The sequence below is a fragment of the Trachypithecus francoisi genome, unplaced genomic scaffold (genome assembly GCF_009764315.1).
Source record: "Trachypithecus francoisi isolate TF-2019V2 unplaced genomic scaffold, Tfra_2.0 Lachesis_group10, whole genome shotgun sequence".
NCBI lineage: Eukaryota > Metazoa > Chordata > Mammalia > Primates > Cercopithecidae > Trachypithecus > Trachypithecus francoisi.
In genome coordinates this window covers 62,194,410-62,214,876 of record NW_022681455.1, presented here as the reverse complement: position 1 = coordinate 62,214,876, position 20,467 = coordinate 62,194,410, and the positions used below count along the sequence as shown (strand labels likewise).

The following is a 20,467-nucleotide window of genomic DNA, read 5'->3' as shown; positions in this document are numbered from 1 at the left end:
TATTTCACCATTTTAAAACCTTCGGTACAATGTTGCATGGAAATGGAGAAAGTGTATATCCTTGTTTCCATACAAGGCTGTGCTAGCTATAGACTTTTTATAGGTGCAACTATTTTTGAAAAATGTGTTAAAATATATGTAACTTCAAACTTAACATTTTAACCCATTTTAAAAATATAATTCAGTAGTATTAAATATACTCACAATGTTATGTAACCGTTATCCTTATTCCTTACCAGAACTTTTTAATTATCCCAAACTGAAACTCACTACCCACTAAACAATAATTGCCTATTTCCTCCTTCCCACAGCCTCTGGTAACCACTCTTCTACTTTCTGTCTCTATGAATTTCAATTTATATATCATATAAGTGGAATCAAACAATATTTGTCCTTTTTTATCTGGCTTATTTCAATTAGCATAATGTTTGAGTTCATTTATGCTGTATCATGTATCAGAATTTCAGAATTTCATTCATTTTAAAGATTGAATAATAATTTTATGGATATACCACATTTTGCTTATTCATTCATTAATATATGAATATTTGAGATACTTCAACTTTTGGCTATTAATAATGCTCCTATAAACATTAGTGTTAAGATATCTGCCTGAGTTCCTACTTTGTTTTTTTTTTTTTTTTTTTTTTTTTTGAGACGGAGTCTTGCTCTGTCACCCAGGCTGGAGTGCAGTGGCCGGATCTCAGCTCACTGCAAGCTCCGCCTCCCAGGTTTATGCCGTTCTCCTGCCTCAGCCTCCCGAGTAGCTGGGACTACAGGCGCCTGCCACCTCGCCTGGCTAGTTTTTTGTATTTTTTAGTAGAGACGGGGTTTCACCGTGTAGACCAGGATGGTCTCGATCTCCTGACCTAGTGATCCGCCCGTCTCGGCCTCCCAAAGTGCTGGGATTACAGGCTTGAGCCACCGCGCCCGGCCAAGAGTTCCTGCTTTCAATTCTTTTATTTATACCTAGAAGTAGTAGTGCTTGATCATATGTCAATATGATCATATCTCAATTTTGTGTCTAATATTCTGAGGAACTACCATATCATTTTCTACAGTAGCTTTATCATTTTATACTTTTACAAGGCAGTGCAAGGAATTATAATTATTTCATATTCTAATATGTGCATTTTAAACTAATAGCCCTCCTAATGGGTATGGAGTGGTGTCTTCTGTTTTGTCACCACAGAAAGAAAACTCATACCCAATAAACTGTCACTTCTCCGCCGCCTGTAATCATTAAACTTCTTTCCATCTCTATGAATTTGCCTATTCTGGATATGTCATTGATTCTGGAATAATTCATAAAATATGTCATATTCACATTCAAAATTACTTCATGTTGCAACATGTGTCAGTACTTCTTTCCCCTGCCCCCCTGCCTCAGCCTCCCGAGTAGCTGGGATTACAGGCATGTCCCACCACACCTGGCTAATTTTGTATCTTTAGTAGAGACGGGATTCTCCATGTTGGTCAGGCTGATCTCTCATTCCCAACCTCAGGTGATCCTCCCGCCTAGGCCTCCCAAAGTGCTGGGATTACAGGGATGAGCCACCGTGCTCAGCCACTTCCTTTGCTTTTATAGATGAATGATATTCCATTGTTTGCTGTACCACATTTTGTCTGTTTATCACCTGATGGCTATTTGGATGACTGCTTTTCTACCTTTTGACTACTGTGAAGAGCACCACTAAATTTGTATAAAAGTATTGATTTGAACAACTACTCTTAATTCTTTTGAGTTTATACTAAGGAATAAAATCCCTGGGTCATACGGTAATTCTATTTTTAACTTATGTAGGAACTGTCATTCTTTTCCACAGGGGTCACACTATTTCATATTTCTATAAACAACATATGAAGATCGTAATGTTTCCACATCCTAAATGATACTTGTTTTTTCTCAGGTTTTTATTATTGTTGTTCTGCTCAGGGTGAAGTGGATCTTACTGTGGCTTTGATTCGGATTTCCCCATTGACTAATGATATTGGGTATATTTTTATGTATTTGTTTAATATTTTCTTTAAAGAAATGTCTATTCACATCCCTTGTCCATTTTTAAATTGGTTGCTTGTCTTTTTGTTGTTGAGTTATGAGAATCCATTATATAGTTACATTATGAACACAGGATGTATATTCATTTATTTAGTTTTTTAAATTTGTTTTCAGTAATATTCTGTAGTTTAGAGTATAAGAATCTTTCACCTTCTTGGCTAGTGTATTCATTGATTAAGTTTATTTCTAAATATTTTAATCTTTTATATGTTCTTGGAATTGAACTGAGATTTTAATTTTTAAAATTTGTTTATGGCTGGTATATAGGTACACAATTGATTTTAGTGTGTTGATATGTATTCTACAACCATGTTGGGTTTGCATATTAATGCTAATAGTTTTTTTTTTTTTTTTTACTATTCTTAAGAATTTTCTATATACAGCATCATGATGTCTTTAAATATAAATAGATTTAATTTTTATTTCTAATAGGGATATATTTTATTTTTCTTGCATAACTTTCTGTCTTAAACTTCCAGTGCAGTGATAAAAACAGATTTCTTTGTCTAGTTTCTACTATTAAGGGTAAAACTTTCCATCTTTTGCTATTGAATATAATATAGCTGTGGGTTTTCACAAATGCACTTTATCATGTTAAAGAAGCTCCCTTCTATTCATAGTTTCTTGAGTGTTGTTTTTATATAAGTGTATTAGAGTTTTCCAAATGTTGTTTTTCTTCATCAATGAATCATGTAGTTTTTTGGTCTCATTCAATTAAAGTTACATGAATTGGTTTTCTTTTCCTTTTGATGGAGTTTTTTGTTCTTGTTGCCCAGGCTGCAGTGCAATGGCACAATCTTGGCGCATTGCAAGCTCCCGGGTTCAAGTGATTCTCCTGTCTCAGCCTCCCAAGTAGCTAGGATGACAGGTGCCCGCCACCACACCCAGCAAATTTTTGTATTTTTAGCAGAGATGGGGTTTCACCATCTTGGCCAGGCTGGTCTCTAACTTTTGACCTTCATAATCTGCCAGTCTCAACCTCCCAAAGTGCTGGGATTACAGGTGTGAGCCACTGTGCTCGGCCTACAAGGATTGGTTTTCTATGTTAAAACTCCTTGCATTTCTATGATATATCCCCCTTGGTGAGGGTATATAATGTTTTTACCATTTTTAATATGCTGCTTTTATATTTGCTATAGTTTATATATTATGATATAGATTCAAATCTTTTCAATACATTATAATTAGTTTTTAGTTATATTGTAAAAGTTTTTAAACTTAGTTTTGTTGATTATTATATTTCAATTCTCTATTTCATTTATATTTTTCAACATATTATAGATGTATTGAAAAGTTTTGCAACTATATCCACAAAATATATTGGTCTATAGTTCTCGTTCCTTTTGTTTAAATTTGGTATTAAGGGTAATACTGTTCTCATAGAATGAGCTAGAAAGTACTCTTTTATCTTCTATTTGAGAAAGACTGATATTATCTGAAAATTCCAAAACTTTATTTAAATGTCTGTAGAATTTGCCAGTGCAGCCTTCTGGTCTTGCGTTTTATTTTTGAGGAGGTTTTGACTATGAATTCAATCGCTTTGCCTATGATAAGTCCAGACAGATTTTATATTTCCTCCTGACTCATTTTTGGTAGTTTGTGTTTTTTTCAAGAATTTGTTTAGTTTGTTTTGGTTATATAAATTATTGGTATAGAACTGTCTAAGTATTCCTTAGTATTCTCTTATAAATCTTTATATCCTTTTATTCCTGTTAAAATAACAGTAATGTCCCCATCTGCAATTTCATTTCTAATTTTAGTGATTTGAGTATTCTTTCCTGGTGTTTTTGTTTTTTAATCAGTCTAGCTAAAGGTTTGTCAATTCAAAGAACCAACTTTTAGTTTTGTTGATTCTCTCTATTGTATTTTAATCCTAGATTTAATTTGTTTCCACTCTAGTCTTTATTGTTTTCTTCCTTTCAGTTTCATGTTTAGTTTGTTCTTTTTCTGATTCCTTAAGATGTAACATTAGGTTATTGATTTGGAAACTTTCTTAGTTTTTAATGTAGGTACTTATTGATATAAATTTCTCTCCAAGCACTCCTTTACTGCAGTCTGTAAGTTCTGGCATACTGTGTATCTTTTTTATTTGTCTCAACATTTTTTTTTATTTAGAATTTACCTTGTGATTGCTTCTTTGACTCATTGGTGTTTAAGAGTGTGTCATTTAATTTTCACATATTTATGAACTCTCCACTTTTTTGTTACTTATTGTGATCCATAAAGATAGTTTATATGACTTCAATTTTTTTAACATTAAGACTGCTGTGGCCTAATACATGGTTTGGCATAGAGGATGTTCCATGTAAACTTATTAAGAATGTGTATTTTGTTGTTGGTATTTTGCTGTTATTGGATGGACTATCCTGTGCATGTCTGTTAGGTCTTGTTTGTAGTGTTAAGTCACCTTGTGAAGCAACTTCATAGAGCATTGGTTACCAACTTTTCTTGAGTCTGGTGAGACAAGACACTCATGTACAAGTTACCTGAAGTGAGTATATTACTTACAGATATGCAGCAAGGGAGAACAGAGCCTAGTATACAATGAAAACTAGCATTCCAAGACAGGGAAGCTGCCCAGGGTGGCTATAGTCTTATCTGTGGAGGCTCAACTGGTACCACAGTGGGGGGACCCTATAAAGCAGCCTGCCAATTCCTTCCCCAGTCTCTTCTTTCCCAGGCTTTTTCATCTGTCTGCTACTTGCCCTGGATGGTATCCATTGTCCCAGACTACTGTGGTAGTGTATTTTCCTATGGATGCTTTTGCCAAGTGTGATATAAGGAGCTGTTCTTGGCCTGAGAATATTTCTAGGCAGTTGAAAACAAAGGCAGACTTCATATCCAATCCCTCAGCAACCCACCAAACATGTCAACACACATCATATGTCTTTGAAAACAGTCATTGGTGCCCTCTCTGACACAAGCTAGCCACTCTAGGAATGTAGACCACTTATCTCCACAAATAACACCCAGCTAGAGACTGGGAGATGATAGAAGGTAAGTTAAAATATCATCAGTTCTCTTGCTAATATTTGGCAGTGTTTTTTTTTGTTTGTTTGTTTGTTTGTTTGAAATGGAGTTTCCCTCTGTTGCCCAGGCTGGAGTGCAGTGGGGCGATCTCGACTCACTGCAACCTCTGCCTCCAAGATTCAAGCAATTCTCCTGCCTCAGCCTCTCAAGTAGCTGGGATTACAGTCACCCACCACCATGCCCGGCTAATTTTTGTGTTTAATAGAGACGGAGTTTCGCCACATTGGGCAGGCTGGTTAGCAGTTTCTTTTATCATTATACATTCCCCTATTTATGATGAGTTTTTGATTAGCCGTCCAGAGCTTTGAGAACAGTTGATTCTGACAGGTTTTGTTAATTTTATCATTGCTTTTGTAGAGGGACTGAGTTTTGGAATTCTTACCATCATTGTTGATGTCATCCCCAGGGCTATACTCTTAATCACTTCTGTTTAGCTCTTCTGTTGTGAGGTACTATGTACCCTGACTTTTAACTCTTCTTCACCCTTACTTCATGTATTTTCTCTTATGTTTTGTTATCCAGACAAACTGACCATTTTTAGTTCTTCAAGCTGGCAACACTACATTTCTTCTTACTGTGATATTTTCTCCTGACAAATTCACTTTTCTCTGCTATCCTATGTATCTAATTAGTTCCTATTTTTCTCTGTAACTCAATTATTATTGATTCCTGAGCAAAGATGCCTGTGACTTCCCAGAGTAGGCCAATTAGGCATATTGTATTTCTTAGCACTATGTATGCATCCTTGTAAAACATTCATGGTTTTATGTCCATTTGATTCTTGTTTTAATTTGGTTGAACGAGGCCAAATTCTGTGTTCTTTTGTATTAATCCATTCTCTTGCTGCCAATAAAGACATACCCAAGACTGAGTAATTTATAAAGGAAAGAGGTTTAATGGACTCACAGTTCCACATGCTGGGAGACCTCACAATCATGGCAGAAGATGAAGGAAAAGCAAAGGACATCTTACATGATGCCAGGCAAGAGAGCATGTGCAGGGGACTCCCCTTTATGAAACCATCATTCTTATGAGAAGTATTCACTATTACAAGAACAGCACAAGAAAAACCCACCCTCATGATTCAATTACCTCTCACTGGGTCCCTCCCAAGACACATGGGGATTATTACATTTCAAGGTGAGATTTGGGTCAGGACATAACCAAATCATATCATTCTGCCTCTGGCCCCTCCAAAATCTCATGACCTCACATTTCAAAATCATTATGTCTTCCAACAGTCCCCCAAAGTCTGGACTCATTCTAGCCTTAACTCAAAGGTCCAAGTCCAAAGTCTCATCTGAGACAAGGTAAGTCTCATCTGAGACAAGGTAAGTCTCTTCGACCTATAATCCTGAAAAATCAAAAGCAAGTTAGTTACTTCCTAGATATAATGGGGGTACAGGCATTAGGTAAATATACCCATTTCAAATGGGAGAAATTTGCTAAAAGGAAGGGCTACAAGCTTCATGCAGTCTGAAATCCAACAGGGCAGCCAAAACTTAAAGCTTCATAATGATCTTCTTTGACTCTGTCTTCTATCCAGGTCATGCTGATGCAAGAGGTGGGCTCCTATGGCCTCGGGCATCTCTGCCTCTGTGTCTTTGCCGGATATATTCCCCCTCCAAGCTGTTTCCATAAGCTGGCATTTTGTGTCTTGTCTTTTCTAGATGCATGGTGCAAGCTGTCAGTGGATCTACCATTCTGCAGTCTGAAAGACAGTGGCCCTCTTCTCACAGCCCCACTAGGCAGTGCCCCATGGGGACTCTGTGTGGGGGCTCCAACCCCACATTTCTCATCCATGCTGACCTAGCAGAGGTTCTCCATGAGAGCCCTGCCTCTGGAGCAAACTTCTGCCCAGATATCCGGGTGTTTCCATATGTCCTTTGAAATCTATGCAGAGATTCCCAAATCTCAGTTCTTGACTTTTGTGCACCTGCAGGCCAAAAACCACGTAGAAGCCACTAAGGCTTGCAGCTTGTACCCTCTGAAGCAATGGCCTGAGCTCTGTGTTGCCCCCTTTTAGCCACACCTGGGGTATAGGGCACCAAGTCCCAAGACTGCGCAAAGCAGCATGGACCTGGGCCTGGAACACAAAACCATTTTATCCTCCTAGGCCTCTGGACCTGTGATGGGAGGAGGGGCTGTTGTGAAGACCTCTGACATGCCCTGAAGACATTTTCCCCAATGTCTTGGTGATTAACATTTGGCTCCTCATTACTTATGCAAATTTCTGTAATTCAACTTGAGTTTCTCCTCAGAAAATGGGTTATTCTTTTCCATTTCATCATTGGGCTGCAAATTTTCTGAACTTTTATGCTCTGCTTCTCTTTTAAACATAAGTTCCAATTCCAAACCATATCTTTGTGAATACATAAAATTGAATTATTTTTCAGTACCCATGTCACTTCTTGAACACTTTGCTGCTTAGAAGTTTCTTCTGCCAGATGCCCTAAATCATCTCTCTCAAGTTCAAAGTTCTACAAATCTCTAGGGTAGGGTTAAAATGCCACCAATATCTTTGCTAAAATATAGCAAGAATCATCTTTATTCTAGTTTCCAACAGATTCCTCATCTCCATCTCATACCACCTCAACCTGTACTTTATTGTCCATATCACTATCAGCATTTTGGTCTAAACCATTCCACAAGTCTCTGAGAAGTTTCAAACCTTCTCACATCTTTCTGTCTTCTTCTGAACCCTCCAAAGTGTTCCAACCTCTGCATGTTATCCAGTTCCAAAGTAACTTCCATATTTTTGGGTATCTTTACAGCAGCACCCCACTCTACTGGTGCCAATTTACTATATTAGTTCATTCTCATCCTACTAATAAAGACATACTGAAGACTGAGTAATTTATAAAGAAAAGAAGTTTAATGGACTCCCAGTTCTGCATGCTGGGGAGGCCTCAAAATCATGGTGCAAGACAAAGGAAGAGCAAAGGGACGTCTTACATGGTGGCAGATAGGAGAGAATGTGTGAGGAATTTTTTCTTTTTAAACTATCAGATCTCATGAGACTTATTCACTTTCATGAAAACAGTGTGGGAAAAACATGCCCTCACGTTTCAATTAGCACCCACAGGGTCCCTTCCATGACACGTGGGGATTATTACAATTCAAGGTGAGATTTGGATGGGGACAGAAAGTCAAGCCATATTATCATTTATCATCACAACATTACCCTCAGTACCTAGCAGAGTGTCTAGTACATGGTAGGTACATGGTAAAAATGTACCTAATGAAGAGTGATTTTTTTTTCCACTATTACTTTTTTCTGGATTTAGTGATGCTTTTAAAAACAAGATCACAGTCATTAAAAAATGCAAGTAGTCTTTTTGACATAACCAATAAGGATAAAAATGCAAAAATCTGAGCCTGTAAAAAGTTTTAAAAAGTAGTTTTGCAGAGAGGTTTTCCCACAGCTATAGGATTATATAACATCAATACGGACGCTTATAGATGAGAGGAAGAAAGATAAAGTTATTGATATGGTTTGGCTTTATGCCCCCCTACCACCACCAATTCTCATCTTGAATTGTAGCTCCCATAATTCCCATGTGTTGTGGGAGGACCAGTATAAGATAATTGAATCATGGGGGCAGTTTTCCCCATACTGTTCTCGTGGTAGTGAATAAGCCTTATGAGATCTGGTGGTTTAAAAGGGGTTTCCCCTTTCCCTTGATTCTCATTCTTTCTTGCCGGCCACCATGTAAGATGTGTCTTTTGCCTTCCATCATGATTGTGAGAATTCCCCAGTCATACAGAACTGTGAGTCCATTAAACCTCTTTTTATTTATAAATTACCTAGTCTTGCATGTCTTTATCAGCAGCAGGAGAGCAGACTAATACAATTATTGTCTTTGACATCTGTGCTATTTCATTTCACTGGAATTCAGAAACAGATGTAAAAATGATTTGTCTAGTGCTTCACAAATGAAGGAAAAAAAAAGATGGTAAATCTCATGGAATATTTCTTAATACTTGAAAGCTGCATTTCTTAGTCTGAAAAAACAGTTCTCTGAACTCAGTAGAAGAAAATGTTATCTTTTTCTTCAGCTGCTGATAATCCAGCGTCTTTCCAAGCAGACTTGACAACACTACTGTATTTTACTCACCAAGATAATTTAGGTTGTGCACTATTCTGTATGGTTTTACCAATCACCAATATCCTCTATTTTTCCTCTACTGAAAATCAACATTCCAATTTATTTGGAACCATCGTTTTAATCTTTGTCAAATCTGACAGCATGAACCATGTTTTCTATATTGGTGAATCTCTACCATCCAAATATATGTATGTGTGTTTATATGTCTAAACGTCTCCAGAAATGATTACAGTTTTATTGTTTCTTGATTTAAATGCCATATAAACCTACTTGAAGATTATGAGTCCCCTAAAATATTTTATGTGTTTCAAATCATGCAAAATTTGGAAGATATATCTTCTATGTAAATTAAGGCTGAGATCATAGTCAAGAAATGATAACTTATTTGTCTTCATTTTTCTCCACCTCTCATTAGTATTCTGACAGTTGTCTTATTTTACTTTTTGGAAAAAAAGTTATTTTGATTTCTATCACTGTTCACTTGCTTTGTTTTATTTTGGATCCTTGGTATTTTGCAAGATTTTTCTGCCATTTTCTGTTCTCTACCAGACCAAAAAAGATGGATTGCCCTACTCCTTATTCTTCTTTAATTTTTTTCTCCACTCTAGGCTAGATGATTTTATTTAGGATTCACTGATTATGTGACTTATACTTAACAATATTTCCAGTGAGACACTGCTCTAAAACAACAACCCCTGAAGTTCGGTGATTTAGAACTGTAACCATTTATTTGTCTTTCTCACAAATCTTGAGTGGCTAGAGTAATACTTTAGGCCTGGGACTGGGTTGAAGTCTGATTCATTTGTTTTTCATTACAGGATCAACAGGTACCCAGAGTATGCTCTTCTCATGGCGGAGGGGCAAATCACAAAAAGAATGAGTGAAAATATTTGATGTCTAATAAAGCCTAAGCTTACAACTGGTACATTGTCACTTCTATTCATGTTTTGTTTTGTTTTGCTAAAGCAACTCACATATCCAAACACAAAATCATATGTTCAAAAAATATATTCTTACCTGTATCACAAAAGCAAGGAGGTAAAGAAGAATCATGAGCATCAAATATGCTCCATACCATCTGCATGCCAATAACTAAAATTTTTTTCTGTAATTGATTTATTTAAAAGTCAGTCTTAAATATCTCACTTAATATCCCTATCAGGGTATGTTTAAGAGATGAATTAAATATAATGAGGCAGAAATAAAACACTTTATGCTTTGTAACTATCCCCCATACTGTCTAATGTTCATTTATCGTCTTTTAGTATTTTTGATTTGCTTAATTACTTGAGGAAAATATTAAGATGCCTCTTTAATTCCTTTCTCTCACTCAACTCCCACAGACATACCCTCCAGATCTAGTTTATTCTGTTTAAAAATATAAACTGAACCTATTCATTATCTAATTCAGCTGTAACATCCTCAGTAAAGGTTACCAAGATCTCTCAATGCAGACAATGTAAAACCTTTCATAGTTGGTCTCAGTGCTTTTGCTTCTACTCTTCAATCTCCACACAGCAAGTCAGAGTATTTTTAGTGTGTATTTAAATCAGATATTTCTAACCTACTGACATGTCAGTGTCCTTAGCATGACATCTAAACTTCTGACCACATCCCAGAAAACTCTGTATTTTCTGTATTTGGCCTATTTTTCCAGCTTCTGCTTTGTTTTTACACCCATCTTTGACACCCCTAGCTCTATGCTCATAAAGATTGCATTTCTTATTCTTTCAGACTAAAAGGCTTTTCACATGGCTCTTTTCACTGCATTCCTGCTTATTACTTATATGTCAACAGAACTATCACCTCCTCAAAAATGCCTTCTGTGACTATCCTAATTAAAATAACTCCCTTCCTTTGCTCCAGCCCATCACATCATCTGGTTTCAGGTTTATTTTGATCACCCCTAAAAATGAGCAACTAGCAGAGTGTTTGACAAATATTTATTGGCATTTTTTAGAATGCTTGGTAATCTTTACAGTAAATTTCTCATTGTGATATTTAATAACTTATTATAAGTGATCATATAATTTCTAATGTATAACTCACTTGTCTTTGAAAAAAGCATTACTATACGTAATACTTCTCTTCATGGAATGAAATGACCATAGACATTAGATTTGGATAATTGTCTAAAATTGATACAGCCTTAAATTTATTCAGGTTAAAACAATCAAGAAATTAAGTGACTTGGTTTAAAATGATACATCGATTTTGGATTCCAGTTGACAACCCTGTAAGATTCATTTACTTCTCAAGAGCACAGCATATTGTTAAAAATAACTACCAAATCATTTAGTATTCTTCTATCTCCTGATCAGATACACTATTAAAATATTTTGATTGCCTCATTCACCTGGTCTTGCTTAATGGACCGTAAGTATTAAGCAGTATTGCTGAGGCTCACTTCTTTAATAAATTCTAGATTGAGCAGTTGATTAATTGATTAGTATGATCTAGCAATTCTCATTTAAATGTAGGCTTATTCAAACTAGGTTTTTACTAATTTTGTGATGTTTTGCATGTTAATGGAATTAGAAAATAATTTATTTTCACTTGCCAAATATGTCACAGGAATAAGTTACTCAAAATATATCCTCAAAAATAAATTTTGATGTTTGCAATATATACATATTATATTATATTTGCAAGCCAAGTAAATTATAACAGTTTGAGATTATATGTTTTTATTATTTATATATCACATGCTATTGATTACTGATCACATCATTTACACATTTTTATATTCTATTTATAATAAACTTCATAAAGGTTTTTCCCAGAAATTACTGCTAATATGTTAAACATTCTGTATTATTTTTAAACTCAATATATTCTAATATAAAAATGTGCCTTAACCACAATAGCAAACTAGTGCTTCTAACACCACAATGTTTCAAAATTCACAAAAATATTATTTACCTTTACTTTATATTTTTGGTAAATTAAATATATTTGTGTACATTAATGCTATAAAGTAGTAATACAATTTGCATTATTTTACAGTATGGATTATAAATTCATATTTCATGATACAATGCATATATTCACACTATAAATAACATGTGTATGGGTATTCATATATTATGAACATTAGTCATATAGATGTGTACAGAACCCACACTTCACTCATGTAAATACTTTTTACTCGTTTAAGACAAACCTCAAAAAGAAATTGCATATATAGGGTATAAATATATAAATATAAACTAAAAGATGAATTTACTTATATAATCTTTGTTTTTGTCCTTAATTTAAGAACTCTGAACATTTGCCTCCTTTATTTATAATTTATATGAAAACTTAGAACATTTTATATGTAAGTATATATTTGGGTACCATGCTGACAAAAGCACACTGATTGTGAAGACTTAAATTGAAATTACAGGTTTGGTTCTAGACCACTGCAATAGAATATTTTTGTTCCCTAGTGCATATAAAGTTATGTTTAAAGTAAACTATATTCTGTTAAGTCCACAGTAATATTATGTCTGCAAAACCGGTATGTATAGCTTAACTGAAAAATTCTTCATTGTTAAAATATGCTAACAGTCATCTGAACCTTCAGTAAGTCATAGTCTTTTAGCTTGTGGAGGGTCTTGTCTCAATGTTGGTGGCTGCTGGCTGTCAGGATGGTGGTTGTTGAACACTGAAGAGGCTGTGCCAATTTTTTAACATGACACAACAATGAAATTTACCACATTGGTGCACAATTCCTTTTACACAAGATTTCTCTGTGGCATGTGTTGCTGTTTGACAACATTTTACCCACAATGGAACTTGTTTCAAAATTTAAGGCAATTCCCTTTAAGCCTGCCATGGTTTTATGAACTAAGATTTTGTGAGATTTTAAATAATTTGTTGTTATTTCAACAATGTTCACGGCATCTTCACAAGAAGTACATTCCATCTCAAGAAACCATTTTATTTGCTCATTCATAAGCAACTCCTTATCTATACAAGTTTTATGAGATTGCAGCAGTTCAATCACATCTTTAGGCTCTGCTTCTAATTCTAGTTCTCTTGTTGTTTCTACCATATTTGTAGTTCCTTCTTCCATCAAAGTCTGAACACCTTAAAATCATTCATAATGACTGAAATTAAACTCCTGTTAATATTGATAATTTGACCTCCTCCCATGAATCACACATTCTTAATGGCATCTAGAATGGTGAATCCTTTCCAGAATTTTTCAATATGACAAGATCCATAAGCAGAATCACTATCTATGGTATCTATAGCCTTATAAAATGTATTTCTTAATAATATTGAAAGTTAAAATTAAAATTACTCCTTTTTCCATGGGCAGCAGAATGTTAGCAGGGATGGAAACAATATTAATCTCCTTGCACCTCTTCATCAGAGCTCTTGGGTAACCTGGTACGTTGTATATTAACAGTAATATTTTGAAAGGAATCTTTTTTTCTCACCAGTAGTTCTCAACAGTGAGTTTAAAATGTTGAGTAAACCATCCTGTAACCAAATGTGCTGTCATCCAGGACTTGTTTCATTTATAGTGGAAAGGCAGAGTAGAAATAGCCTATTTTCTTCAAGACCCCCAGAATCTTTACAATGGTATTCTGAATTGGCTTCAATGTAGTCATCAGCTGCATTAGCCCCTAACAAGAGTCAGTCTGTGATTTGAAGCTTTGAATTTAGTCTATGATGTCTCCTCTATAGCTGTGAAAAATCCTTGATTATGTCTTTTTTCAATGTAAGACTTTTTTGTCTACGTTGAACATTTGTTGTTTAGTGTAGTCACCTTCATCAGTATTCTCAGGTAGTTTTCCTGGACAACTTGTCACAACTTCAACTCAGCACTTGCGACTTCACCTTGCACTTTTCTATTAATGGGGATGGGTTCTTTCCTTAAGCCTTAAGATTCAACTTACGCTACCTTTGAACTTTTCTTCTATAACTTCCTCACCTCTCTCAGCCTTCCATGAATTGAAGACACTTAGGGCCTTGCACTGGATTAGGCTTTTTAATAAGGGAATGTTGTGACTGTTTTAATCTTTTATACAGACTGTTAAAAACTTTCTCCCTATCAATAATAAGGGTGTTTCACTCTCTTATCATTCCTTGTATCACTGAAGTAATGCTTTTAATTTCTTTCAATGAATTTTTCTTTAAATTCACAACTTGGCTGCTTGGTACAAGAGGCCTAGCTTTTTCACCCTGTATCAGCTTTCAATATGCCTTCCTCACCACGCTTAATTATTTCTAGCTTTCGATTTAACCTGAGAGGTGCACTACTCTTCCTTTCACTTGAACACGTAAAGGCCATGTAGGATTATTAATTAGCCTAATTTTACTATTGCTGTGTCTTATGGAATAGGCTTGAGGAGAGAGAGAGAAACAGATGAATGTCTGGTTGGTGGAACAGTACTAACATACACAACATTTAGCACTTAAGTTATCTGACTTATGTGGGTGTAGTTTGTGCAATTTGAGACAATACCATTAGTAATATAAAAGATCACTGAACACAGAGCATCATAACGGATATAATAATAATGAAAAAGTATGAAATATTGTGAGAATTGCCAACCTGTGACACAGAGACATGAAGTGAGCATATGCTGTTGGAAAAGTCAATACATGCTCAATGCAGGGTTTCCACAAACCTTCAATTTGTTCAAAAACTTAGCATCTGCAAAGCACAATTAAGCAAAGAATAATAAAACAAGGGATGTCTGTATTGTAAAAACAAGGGAATGTTTTTCTCAAAATTTTAATGCAAATACCTAAAAATAACTTTGGAGGTCACTGCTGTGCATTCAGCTAAAAGCCTCCAGCAGAATTGCAGCAGGGGCGCACATGGATGACAGTTCATCGGTTCTATCACAGCCGCCTTTACAGGGACAGCATCCTCTCCATCTCAAAGTGCTGTTTTACATAATTTCACATATTTTGTTCACTTTATCTGCATTACATGCAAATATATGCTAATTTTGTTTAAAAGAAATATGTTTCTGACTATAAAATAGCATGCACCGCTATAATTCCTCTACATCAAAGAAAAAACAATAAAGAAAAATAGTTGGATAATCCTGCCACTTAAATATAACATCAATTTTATATATTAAAATTATATAAAATATAAGTCCAATTTTATTTGTTCAAAATTGAAAGCATGTAAATTCGTTATACATATTTTACATATTAAAATGAGAATATTTTCTAGTGTGATAAATTTGTTTTCTAAATAACAGGTTTAAATGCTTTATAATTTTTATGAATATAACTTATTTGACTAGTACAATGTTAATGAATTTTTTAACACATCCTCTTAAGAAAACTCTTCTTATACATAAATTTTCAAGAGCATCTCTCCTTTTCTAAAAATAATTTTTAGGACAGCACTGTCCAGTAGATCTTTCTGCAGTCATCAATGTGTTCTATATCTGTGTTATATAATTCAGTAGCCACTGGCAACTCTGGATATTAAGCCCTTGAAATATGGCTACTCACACTGACAAATTTAATTTTAAATTGTATTTAATTTAAATCAATTAAAAGTTATGTTTAGTCACACATAACTAGTGGCTGACATATGAGAAAATTCATTGAATATATTAAGAAAACAGTGGGCTGAAAAATATCAAGCTTTCTTTAGCTGTAATTAAAATATTAGATTCAGCTCTATAGATCCCAGATATCCTCTCTTCTCTTCTTAAAGAAAAGTGTTATTTGATTACTTCCTGTTTCAGTTCTTAATTTCTTCCTGGAAAAGAAGAAATGCTATGTTGTGTTAGACCACCATATTATTTCTTTTCCAGCTGTCAGTTGTTATCTCTCATCATTTTGTTTGTATTCTTGTATAGTACTCAAATTGTCCACAGACTTGATAAAATTCCCATCTCCATCCGTTTTAATGGCATTATTACAAAACTTTATTTCCAACTTTTCTCTTGTGTCTTTCTGTTTCACACTATTTGTTGATGTTTAAATTTTTTTAATCTGACATACATTTCTGAATCTCTATGGCTACGCATTTTGTTTTCCTTGCTTCACAGTAAACACAGTAGTGTTTTCCATAATCACAGTGGTGTTCAATTTTATACTTATTTGTCCATAATTTAGATGCTAAGATCTATTATGCCTTTACCTCACCCAAAAGATTTCATATATGGATGAAATTTTAATCTACTCGGAGTTTTCCCTGAGTGATATTTGAGCCTATTCTCATATGGATGTGAAAGTGAATTAATAGTCCTCTCAGTCTAGTTTTGGCAAGCCAAGCATTTACCTATTGTTTCTATACTGTATTGAGAAGGCTCTCTCTCTTTCTAGGGTCTGAATGTCTTATACCTTAGAGTACACACACAAAAATAATAATCCTAAGTTTGGATAGCTATAGGGGCTTTTTTTCTGCCCCTCCTACAGACACTCCTTTCTCTCTACTCTGTTTACCAGAACAGAACTCACAAGGAAAAGTCATACTCTACCTGTCTGCTCCTCTGATTTCTGGAAATTTCTCTCTCTAAATGGGTATGGGTAGATGCAAAAATATTTGTTTGAAAATCATAGAAAGTCAGTGCTTTGGATGACTATAAAATATCTTATACCTCAGAGTTAGAGAAGAGTCAGAGAATATATATAAAGCATTTGTCTTGTATTTTATGTATAAAGTAAGACCTACGTCTCTAACATTCCTGTTCCATCAAAATGTTTTCTAAGAGTATGCCAACAGATGGTTTGCATGTCTCCGACAGAAAGCTAGTCTTCTATATTTTGCTCTGTGATAGCAGTTTTGGTTGGGATTCTACAAACTACATTTTTCAGATTCTTTTACCAAGTGACTTCCTGTTAGAATATGAAAATAAAGGTAGCAGCACAAACACAAGCTCTTTCCTAGGAGATATGAATATTCAATTTGTGGAACTTCTCTGACCTTCAAGGTTCCTGTAACTCCAATATTTCTCTTATTCTCCCGTCCATAAGAGTAATAGGTTTTCTTGAAGTTATTATATTTGGTTACCTCAGGATTTAATATCTCTAATATTTGTGTAAACACTTCCCTATTTTACATTTCCTCTTAAAATTATCTAGGAATACGGGAGGCTGAGGCAGGAGAATGGCGGAAACCCGGGAGGCGGAGCTTGCGGTGAGCTGAGATCCGGCCACTGCACTCCAGCCTGGGCGACAGAGCGAGACTCCCTCTCAAAAAAAAAAGAAAAGAAAAAAAAAAAAAATTATCTGGGAATAGTTTTTTTTTTGTTTTTTGTTTTTTTTCCAGTTAGACACCGACTAGTATATTTATCTCTCATTTTTCAGTAACCATGTTTGTTTTCTGTGTGTGTGTGTGTGTGTGTGTGTGTGTGTGTGTGTATGACTTTATAGGTAAATTAAAACATTGGGAAAAGCTGCATGGAGGGACTTGCTAGGCAAGAGGCCATTATAATCAAGAATTATATAATATTTCTTTTAAAACTTTGTCTAAAACTTAACACTGAGAAATTTAAAACCTAATTAAATATATTATAAAATTATCTACGTTCTTCATGCTACAAGTGATTTTCTATTTTTGCAACTGTCAGTTACATTTACATTTTCACCCACTATTATCTTTTTATTCATGCTTCCTTTCATGTGGTTTTCCTCTATAATACACTATGATTTATTTTCTCTTTGCCATGTACTTACAAAGCTGCCTCCCCTTCCAAGCTTTCCACAACTGAGATCATGCAAATTGATTTAATGTGAGGCTGTTTTCCAGTGAGCATAGTAAGTGCAGTCTTTATTTTATATTGTTTGAAAATTATCCTCTTTATCTTGAATGAAATTATTAAATGGCATCATTAGTCAAAATTAATTTTACCAGATATTATGCCTACATATGTAAGTGGGAAGATAATTCTTCCATGATTCAGAATTTCCTCTATTCTCTCATTATTTAAACCCCCTAAAGAAAAAGAGACAAATAGGATTCCAATGGGAAAATTCCCATGTAATCAACTCCAACAAACACTGTTCCACAAAGGCCAAGATTGAAACAGTATGCCTGTGAAACTCATAAGGCTTAGTATATTATGAATTCACATGTAATTTGTCAATTCTAAAGCACTTTAAAATGTTAGAGTTCAATCCTATGCCTGTGTTTATGTCTTCATGTTTTGGACATTTATTGTTTGGTAACATATATCACTGTTTTCCTTTTCTTTTCAGCTGTCATTAATTTGATTCATTTCACTATTAATTTAATATTCCAGTGCCTATAACAGTGCCTGACACATAATAAATATTAAATACTATTTTTGGATTAACAAATGCATAAAACATTTAGTTGGGCCAGAAAATCAAGCTGAGGGTATTTTGTTTATTTTCATATCACGGATATGAAAATAAACATTCCCTGTTGTGTTTACATTACTCTATATTAAGTGGTGATCATTAAGTGAGGGTAAAAATTATATTAATAAATCTTGATTTGTGGAGCAAGTAATTGTTTCATTCTCACATTTTTTTCTTTTAATATAGCAGAAAGTTTGGAATATTTTCAAGTACTATGATTAGTTCAGTTTACTGAGAATCAAGTAATAAATATGCATAGGAAGTAAAAATTAAAAAAAAAAAACTTCCTCACATGCTGGGCTTTGCTTCTATTATACTTTAGTATCTGATTTATTCCTCACAACCATTTTGTGAAAAATATCAAGATTATTTTTTATTATTTTGCATATTAAAAAGCAATCTTACCTTAAAGTGCTTCAGGAAACAAAAATGGGGCTTACTTTCAGAAGCCCTGGTGCCATTCAGTAAGGGGCTGGAATAACACCAAATTAGTTGTAGATTACTATCGTATTTGCAAATATTTTCAACCTGTTGGGCTTATGTTTTATGTTTCAGTCTTATTTTTGAGGTATTATGGATAAGTCATCTTACAATATTATTTACAATATTATTTTATTCAGAGTGCACATGTGCAGGTTTGCGACTTAAATGTATTGCATAAGGGTGAGGTTTTGGGCTTTTAGTATATTCATCATCCAGTACTGAACATTACCCAGTAGGTAATTTTTTAACCATTGATTCCCTCCAACCCTATCCACTTTGGGCATCACTAGTGTCTAGTATTTCCATCTTTATGTCCATGTGTTCCCATTGTTTAGCTCCCACTTGTAAGTGAGAAGATGTGGTACTGATTTTTCTGTTTGTAAGTTATTTCATTTAGGATAATGGCCTCCAGCTCTATCCATGTTGCAGCAAAGGACATGACTTCATTCCTTTTATGACTGAGTAGTATTCATGGTTTAGATATATAACATTTTCTTTATCCAACCAACCATTGATGGACACATAGCTTGATTTCATGACTTTGCTCTGGTGAACAGCACTGCAGTAAACAGAAAAGTGCAGGTGTCTTTTTAAGATAATGATTTCTTTTCCTTTGTGTAGATGCCTGAAGTAATATCGCTGGGTCGAATGATGGTTGTAGTTTTAGTTATCTGATACATCTTCATAGTGTTTTCCATAGAAGTTATATTAATTTACATTCCCTCAACTGTTTATAAGTGTTCCCTTCTCTCCACATCCTTGTCAAAATCTGTTGTTTATGGACATTTTAATAATACTCATTCTGACTGACGTAAGATTTCTCAATTTGGTTTAATTTGCATTTCTCTGATGATTAGTGATGTTGAGCATTTTTCATATGTTTGTTAGCTACTTGTATGTCTTTTGAGACACATCTTTTCATTCCCTTTGCCTACTTTTTAATGGAATTGTTTGGCATAATTTGCAAATACTTTCTCCTATTCTGTTTGTGGTCTGTATACTTTGTTGATTATTTCTTTTGTTATGTAGAAGCTTTTCAGTTTAATTCCAAGTTATCTATTTTTGTTTATGTTTCATTTGCTTTTAGGGTGGTACTCATGAAGTCTTTGCTTAGGCCAAGGACTTCTATAGTTTCAGGCCTTACATTCAGATATTTAATACATCTTGAGTTAATTTGTGTATACTGTTGGTGATAGGAATCCAGTTTCATTGTTATGCATAGACTAGCCAATTTTTCCATCACCATTTTTTAAACGGGGATTCCTTTCCCTATTGTTTATTTTTGTTAACTTTGTCAAAGATCAGTTGACTGTAGGTATGTGGCTCTACTTTTGGGTTCTCTATACTTTTCCACTTATCTATGTGTTTAATATTAGTACTTGATCTTTTGGTTAGTATACCCTTGTAGTATGTGTTGAGGTCAGGTAATGTGATGTCTCTGGCTTTGTTCTTTTGGTTTAGGATTGTTTTTGCTATTTAGGCTTTTGTT

At 34.5% G+C, this 20,467-nt stretch overlaps 1 protein-coding gene and 1 long non-coding RNA gene across 3 annotated transcripts in view; one reads left to right on the top strand and one right to left on the bottom strand.

Annotated features, from left to right (window-relative positions):
* Positions 1 to 20,467, top strand: part of EYS (eyes shut homolog) — a 2,089,174-nt gene that overhangs the window by 512,545 nt on the left and 1,556,162 nt on the right. The gene's annotated exons all lie outside the window — the stretch shown is intronic.
* On the bottom strand, positions 242 to 14,180 carry LOC117087416. Its single transcript, XR_004438803.1, has 3 exons — positions 14,170 to 14,180; positions 7,402 to 7,413; positions 242 to 336 (listed from the first exon to the last, which is right to left on the bottom strand). It is a non-coding gene; the product is annotated as an uncharacterized LOC117087416 (long non-coding RNA).